The sequence below is a fragment of the Perca fluviatilis genome, chromosome 18, assembly GCF_010015445.1.
Source record: "Perca fluviatilis chromosome 18, GENO_Pfluv_1.0, whole genome shotgun sequence".
Taxonomy (NCBI): domain Eukaryota; kingdom Metazoa; phylum Chordata; class Actinopteri; order Perciformes; family Percidae; genus Perca; species Perca fluviatilis.
The window spans coordinates 34,716,871-34,725,370 of record NC_053129.1 but is presented as its reverse complement, the minus strand read 5'-3'; the positions used below and the strand labels follow the sequence as shown (position 1 = coordinate 34,725,370).

At 39.8% G+C, this 8,500-nt stretch overlaps 1 protein-coding gene and 2 long non-coding RNA genes across 4 annotated transcripts in view; 1 reads left to right on the top strand and 2 right to left on the bottom strand.

Moving 5' to 3' along the window:
• asap2b (ArfGAP with SH3 domain, ankyrin repeat and PH domain 2b) overlaps positions 1-8,500 on the top strand; it is a 64,830-nt gene that overhangs the window by 19,949 nt on the left and 36,381 nt on the right. The window lies entirely within an intron of this gene.
• On the bottom strand, positions 2,674-5,324 carry LOC120546687. The gene is made up of 4 exons (XR_005636914.1): positions 5,296-5,324; positions 5,006-5,086; positions 4,122-4,196; positions 2,674-2,702 (listed from the first exon to the last, which is right to left on the bottom strand). It is a non-coding gene; the product is annotated as an uncharacterized LOC120546687 (long non-coding RNA).
• Positions 6,186-8,334, bottom strand: LOC120546688. The gene is made up of 3 exons (XR_005636915.1): positions 8,236-8,334; positions 6,461-6,535; positions 6,186-6,256 (listed from the first exon to the last, which is right to left on the bottom strand). It is a non-coding gene; the product is annotated as an uncharacterized LOC120546688 (long non-coding RNA).

Genomic DNA, 8,500 nt, shown 5'->3' with positions numbered 1-8,500 from the left:
TCTTTTACATTTAATTTAATTCCTCATACATACAATTCCCCTTTATTGCATTGTATTCTATGTATTATTCATAGCGATCTTATTTATAATGCTATTTATTTATAGCATATCCTAAATGAAGATATACCTCTTCAGCATTTTTTAATTCAGTAGATGGGGAATTTGTAGTTAGCCCCAGTGCTAGAGAGCTGACTTGTTGTAGCCCAGTATAACTACAGGTGCCTATCCATTACCTGTAACCAAACAACTTACTCATCTACATTAAACCAACATACAGATCAAATCTTGTGGCAGTCCAAGTGCTCTTAAGGTGGTGGATAGAATGATGATATATATTTTACACTGTTCCTTAAGGTCTCCTAATGGGTATGTAACATTGGTTGGGCTGGAAAACTGCTGCCTGAATGCTATTTTATTAGGCCCTTAACTACCCTGTGAATATGGCTCTATTTGGAACAAGAGCTTTTCTTCCAAATATGGTATGCTAATGAATATTCAGAATGAGCTACGCGCTGATTGGTTTGAGCAAACTACATAGAAACACATGGGAGACTAGACAGCAGGTCTCATTGCAAAGTTATACATTGTTTATCGGGATATTTAGTTATTAAATTCACTTCTTTTTTAAGCGAGAAATTAACTATATAAAGCTCAAATATGGGCCGTTTTTGATGGCTAATTGCAAATTTGGTAAGACTGTGTGTCGGAGTTCAGCCGCGGCGCTGCCTCGCGCCGGTGCTGCCCCCGCCCAGCCTGCCTTCCTTCACAGACCCGGCCGCCTTCCTTCACAGACCCCGGCCTGCCTTCCTTCACAGACCCCGGCCTGCCTTCCTTCACAGACCCCGGCCTGCCTTCCTTCACAGACCCCGGCCTGCCTTCCTTCACAGACCCCGGCCTGCCTTCCTTCACAGACCCCGGCCTGCTATGAGTGCTTGGAGCTCGGTCACGGCTGGCAGCCCACAGCAGGGACTACCAACACCGCTGCCCTGACAGAGCTCCAGGGCCTGCAGCTCCTCTCTTCCTGCTAGCTAAATGGCCCGTTGTGTGAGAGTGAGAGCACGGTCAGCGAGCTTGTTACACCAGCAATCTCTTACCACATGTTACACACATGTCACGCCACTTATACAACATCTAACTAAATGTCTTATAAACCTAACAACGGTGTCCGATTTCAAGTTAATATTTGTGAAGACTAACTAGGTGTTTCGTATCTGTGACTGTCCTTTCAATCCTAGCTACAAATCACGGATAGTTAGTTTCTTTCGCCTTAATTCAAGTATATTTACAGTTTGAATTTCGTCACGCCACTTACACAACATCTAACTAAATGTCTTATAAAGCTAACAACTGTGTCAGATTTCAAGTTAATGAATTTTTGTGAATTCCAGAGGAATTCTAAGAGGAGGCTAGCTAGCTCTCATTGATAGAGCTCCATCCAGCCGCAGGCTCTATCAATGAGACTCACGGACAAGCGGCGTTTATTTCCCCAATCGTTTGTTTAAATAACTCAACACATTATAATTACACACATTAAAATATTAACTGAAACCTGTGGTAAAAGATTGCTGGCGTAACAAGCTCGCTGACCGCGCTTTCACTCACATACACCGGGCATTTAGCTAGCCGGAAGAGGGGAGTTGGAGGCCCTGGAGCTCTGTCAGAGCAGCACTGTTTCGTAGTCCATTAGCCCAAAAGGGTGACTTTGCACGGGTATGGAGTGCTGCGGGCTGCCAGACGTGACTGAGCTCCAAGTATCTCACAGCAGGTGTGTGAAGGAAGGCAGGCCAGGCGGCGAGGCAGCTACACAGGCAGCACCAGCCTCTGAACTCCGACACAGTCGGACAAAATTTGCAATTAGACATAAATTCTCGTAAAACGGCCCATATGTGACCTCTACACATGATTTCTCGCATAAAAAAGTCTCAGAAGTGAATTTAATGGTAAAATAGCATATAAACAATGTATACAATTTCTGAGATCTGCACGACCTAGATTCAGAAGACTAACTGATCTCAGGTCAATTGTGTAGCCTATGTAAATGTTGGGGCATGACAAAGAGAGAGACTAGAGCCAAATGAGGAGGAGCCGCAATAGTTGACTATGTCACCTATGGGGCTCGTTGAGATCTCGCTTGTTTTCAGAGGCAGTTTCAAATAGTGAGATTTGCAGAGAAAAGAGGTGTCAATGGGATTTAGATGTTCTATGTATGTTCTAGTTACCCACTAAACTGTCATTATTCAACTATGACAAGGTAAAATCAGTTTTGCATTCTATCACCCCCTTTAAAAACCAAAGCGACACCTCTGGTGACATGACCCTCTAAATAGTTTGGTCCTCCCAAGTCATATTTGGGTGCGGTTCACCGTTTGATACACATACACTCAGATATTATACTGACTGAAGCTTGAAAAAGCATGTTCAGACAATGTCCTTCCATTTCATTGTCCACATAAAGCATGTTCTACTCAACATTGTCCACATAAGGCATGTTCTACTCAGGCGACTGCACACAAACACATACACACACACATTGAAATAGGTTGAAATAGGTTGGTAGAGTTAACATTTTACCACAAATAACTTCACTAAGTTGGACATCAGATTTAATTTAACTGTCCAACCTTGGTGAGAGGGCCGAGCTCTGGACTGGTCTGATTTGGGTGGCTGACGGCCGTATGGATGCACTTGCTCTCAGTGGTCAGCTGTAGAAGATGAAACAGAGACAAAGGACAATAAAGAGAAAGTCCTGGGAATGTACACTAGAGAGGATATTTGGCATCTGAATAAAAAAAAGAAACCATTCTACTGTTGACAGAAAGACAGAGGAAAACATTGCTTTGAAACTCACTGACAACTTTTCTAAGATATTAACAATAAGAGCAAGATATTTATAAAAATCTATCTTTTGTGAAGACATACCTCTTCAGTATCATCAATTGTGGATGGGGGATTTGTGGCACCACAAATCTTTGGAGCCATGTCGTCATCAAGGGCCTGTAAAATGGAGAAAAAAAAATAATATATATATATATCATAAATATCTTGAAGACAAGATGTTCCCTGTGTAGCATTCTGTGAAAAGATATAATGGCTGTATTTCTGTGAGTGTTTTGTCGAAAACATGTAGTCTCCCAAAACGGTTCTCTAGTCACTGAACAGGCCACATGACTACAGTCTGTAGACTATGAAAACTATACTCTGATGAATACAGCATTTGTTTACTTCGTTGTTTATCTATTGCCAGCCCACTTGCTAGAATGATCGGCACTTCTAGAAAAAGGGGCTGTAAGCTTTACACTGGGTTAAATTTTAGTCCTTTTATAGTTCTTAGATTTGCTAGGATTCTTTTTAAATGACATCTTGTCATGAATTTTCATCAGTGCTGTTGAGTGGGTGCTCATCCACTAGATGTACCTAAACAACGTATCATTCAAATTAAACCAACATATAAATCAAATGCAGGCAGTCCAATTGTTCTTAAAAACCAAAGTCTGATGACATGACCCTCTAAACAGTATGGTCCTCCCAAGTCATATTTGGGTGGGGTTCACCGTTTGATACACATACACTCAGATAATATACTGACTGAAGCTTGAAAAAGCATGTTCAGACAATGTCCTTCCATTTCATTGTCCACATAAAGCATGTTCTACTCAACACTGTCCACATAAGGCATGTTCTACTCAGGCGACTGCACACAAACACACATACACGACACATATGAAATAGGTTGAAATAGGTTGGTAGAGTTAACATTTTACCACAAATAACTTCACTAAGTTGATCATCAGATTTAATTTAACTGTCCAACCTTGGTGAGAGGGCCGAGCCTCTGGACTGGTCTGATTTGGGTGGCTGACGGCTGTATGGATGCACTTGCTCTCGGGGGTCAGCTTTAGGGTGGGCGGAGAAGATGAAACAGAGACAAAGGACAATAAAGAGAAAGTCCTGGGAATGTACACTAGAGAGGATATTTGGCATCTGAATAAAAAAAAGAAACCATTCTACTGTTGACAGAAAGACAGAGGAAAACATTGCTTTGAAACTCACTGACAACTTTTCTAAGATATTAACAATAAGAGCAAGATATTTATAAAAATCTATCTTTTGTGAAGACATACCTCTTCAGTATCATCAATTGTGGATGGGGGATTTGTGGCACCACAAATGTTTGGAGCCAATTTGTCATCAAGGGCCTGTAAAATGGAAAAAATAATATATATATTATCATAAATATCTTGAAGACAAGATGTTCCCTGTGTAGCATTCTGTGAAAAGATATAATGGCTGTATTTCTGTGAGTGTTTTGTGGAAAACATGTATTCTCCCAAAATGGTTCTCTAGTTACTGAATAGGCCACATGACTACAGTCTGTAGACTATGAAAACTATACTCTGATGAATACAGCATTTGTTTACTTCGTTGTTTATCTATTGCCAGCCCACTTGCTAGAATGATCGCACTTCTAGAATAAGGGGCTGTAAGCTTTTACACTGAGTGACTTTGTAGTCCTTTTATAGTTCTTAGATTTGCTAGGATTCTTTTTAAATGACATCTTGTCATGAATTTTCATCAGTGCTGTTGAGTGGGTGCTCATCCACTAGATGTACCTAAACAACGTATCATTCACATTAAACCAACATATAAATCAAATGCAGGCAGTCCAATTGTTCTTAAAAACCAAAGTCTGATGACATGACCCTCTAAACAGTATGGTCCTCCCAAGTCATATTTGGGTGGGGTTCACTGTTTGATACACATACACTCAGATAATATACTGACTAAAGCTTGAAAAAGCATGTTCAGACAATGTCCTTCCATTTCATTGTCCACATAAAGCATGTTCTACTCAACATTGTCCACATAAGGCATGTTCTACTCAGGCGACTGCACACAAACACATACACGCACACATTGAAATATGTTGAAATAGGTTGGTAGAGTTAACATTTTACCACAAATAACTTCACTAAGTTGATCATCAGATTTAATTTAACTGTCCAACCTTGGTGAGAGGGCCGAGCTCTGGACTGGTCTGATTTGGGTGGCTGACAGCTGTATGGATGCACTTGCTCTCAGTGGTCAGCTGTAGAAGATGAAACAGAGACAAAGGACAATAAAGAGAAAGTCCTGGGAATGTACACTAGAGAGGATATTTGGCATCTGAATGAACCATTCTACTGTTGACAGACAGAGGAGAAGCTGAAGCTTGCTTTGTAACTCACTGTCAACTTTTCTAAGATATTAACAATAAGAGCAAGATATTTATAAAAATCTATCTTTTGGAAGACATACCTCTTCAGTATCATCAATTGTGGATGGGGATTTTGTGCGCACAAACCGTTTGGAGCCAATTTGTCATCAAGGGCCTGTAAAATGGAAAAAAATAATATATATATTATCATAAATATCTTGAAGACAAGATGTTCCCTGTGTAGCATTCTGTGAAAAGATATAATGGCTGTATTTCTGTGAGTGTTTTGTGGAAAACATGTATTCTCCCAAAATGGTTCTCTAGTTACTGAATAGGCCACATGACTACAGTCTGTAGACTATGAAAACTATACTCTGATGAATACAGCATTTGTTTACTTGTTTATCTATTGCCAGCCCACTTGCTAGAATGATCGCACTTCTAGAATAAGGGGCGTAAGCTTTTACACTGAGTGACTTTGTAGTCCTTTTATAGTTCTTAGATTTGCTAGGATTCTTTTTAAATTACATCTTGTCATGAATTTTCATCAGTGCTGTTGAGTGGGTGCCTCATCCACTAGATGTACCTAAACAACGTATCATTCAAATTAAACCAACATATAAATCAAATGCAGGCAGTCCAATTGTTCTTAAAAACCAAAGTCTGATGACATGACCCTCTAAACAGTATGGTCCTCCCAAGTCATATTTGGGTGGGGTTCACCGTTTGATACACATACACTCAGATAATATACTGACTGAAGCTTGAAAAGCATGTTCAGACAATGTCCTTCCATTTCATTGTCCACATAAAGCATGTTCTACTCAACACTGTCCACATAAGGCATGTTCTACTCAGGCGACTGCACACAAACACATACACACACACATTGAAATAGGTTGAAATAGGTTGGTAGAGTTAACATTTTACCACAAATAACTTCACTAAGTTGGACATCAGATTTAATTTACCTGTCCAACCTTGATGAGAGGGGCCGAGCTCTGGACTGGTCTGATTTGGGTGGCTGACGGCTGTATGGATGCACTTGCTCTCAGTGGTCAGCTGTAGAAGATGAAACAGAGACAAAGGACAATAAAGAGAAAGTCCTGGGAATGTACACTAGAGAGGATATTTGGCATCTGAATGAACCATTCTACTGTTGACAGACAGAGGAGAAGCTTGCTTTGTAACTCACTGACAACTTTTCTAAGATATTAACAATAAGAGCAAGATATTTATAAAAATCTATCTTTTGTGAAGACATACCTCTTCAGTATCATCAATTGTGGATGGGGGATTTGTGGCACCACAAATCTTTGGAGCCATTTCGTCATCAAGTGCCTGTAAAATGGAAAAAAAAAAAAAAAACATATTGTAGACCGGGGACTATGAAAACTATACTCCAAGAACACAGCATTTAATGACTTTATTGTTTTTGTTCAACCAGTATGTAATGGTCAGTATCATCTTTGCTATGGTGTGCTGGGAAGGTGGTATCATATTGTATTGATTCTTTTAACAATACATTAAAAAGTGTAACATCTTTCTCATAAAGTAACAGGCTGGTGGGAGTCTGTACTACATAACAGGGGAGGATGACAGTTGCTTTAATCTCCAGACCACATTCAGATTAAACTTCATCCTACCTCCAACTGATTTTGTTTTCTGATGGTGTAGAAAGTCACTGACCACATAATCTCTCTAGTCAAAAACCAAATTGAGCGAATCTCTAGTAGGCTTCATAGATCTTGTTGCTCAGTGTTATCATCCAAAAATAACAGACAGGTAGCAAGAAAAAAAATGTTTAACTAACAGGAGCTGTGTTTAGTTTTCCCAAGATAAAATCTTAAATTATATCATACTCTCTACATTTTTTCTTTCTTCATGTGACAGTAATGGAATTAATAGTGTGTTTCGGGGTTCAAAGTACTTTTAAATTTGGTTTCTTTGGTCAATATGAATTACAGATTATAATGACATTAAAAAGAACCAGGGCATGAAATGTTATCACTGTGATGCTTCTGGCATTAGATCTGTTTTAGAATTATTCAAATAATTAACATGCACCTGACTGGTCAAATAATGGTCAAAAGTATGTAAAACTACAAGAGAAAAGGCAGTCCCCTCCCCTCTACAAGTTACTACTGCCTCTGTCCTCAGCTAACACTGTTTTTAACATTTTTCTTTGAAATAACACTCTACACACTGCACCAGATACCTGTCAGGTCTGTTTCCCCTCATATTTTGTATATTGATCATTGTGGTGGGTTACTATGGGTACCAATTGTTTTTATCTTATAGATTTAGTACACTAACAGAACATCATAAACACATTACATTTATTAAATGGCCTGAAAGTACTCCTATTAATGATATATCTTCCAGCCTTCCTGTGTCACTGCAACTTCATATTTATGCAAAATAATGTTGGGCTACTAAGAAAATATTAAATTCTCTAAAATAAACACAATGTCTGTGTCTAAAAGTTAAGGCTTCCAGGTCCAGACCTCAGCTATTACAAAAGCTACAGGTGGATACAGACAGACAGTTACATAAACTTGTTAATCAACTTAGTACTTACAGAACAGGAAAACCAAAGATGATATCAATATATCCTCTTAGTTCTTTTTTGTTCCAATTCCAAAAAAAACGAGCTGACAACTGGCTGCTTTCTAGTCCTCCTCTCCTGTCCTCTCTGCAGGCATCCACTTCACGTAAATGCTAAACGAGGCTTAACGAGCAGGGCATGTGGCTACGTCCCTGCTTGTTAAGCCATGCCGGCAGCCACAGCTCAACTTAACCTAGCTAGCTTTCATTTTAAAAACAAAACTACCAAATCTGAACTGCTGGGCAATGTTGCTTCTGTCCTCATCTCTACCTGCTGTCCTCCACAGCTTTAGCCTGAGGCTTAATGAGCAGCACATGTTGATAGCCAATCAAGCTAGCTCAGCTAACATGGCACATGCTTGTAAATATAGGCTATAGCATTTCACAGTCATTTCTTGCAAAAAGGAAATTATATTTACGAATATAAATCTTACCTGTATGTATTTAATCCTCTACTAAGTCCATGACGTCTAGATGCTGCTTCCCAGGTGTGGTCCATTTAAGTTTTAAACAAGCGAGGTCTCTGGGCCGTGCTCGGCATGTCTGGGCATGTCTGGCGGAGCTTCCAGACGATTCCGTTTGGCCCCGCCCACGCGCGAAAACCAGCCAATCACAAGACAGCCCCCCGCCAATGCACCGTGTGTATCAGAAATGTGTATGAAACTGCAATATAAAACCCAGCAGTGGCGTCGCTGTTCT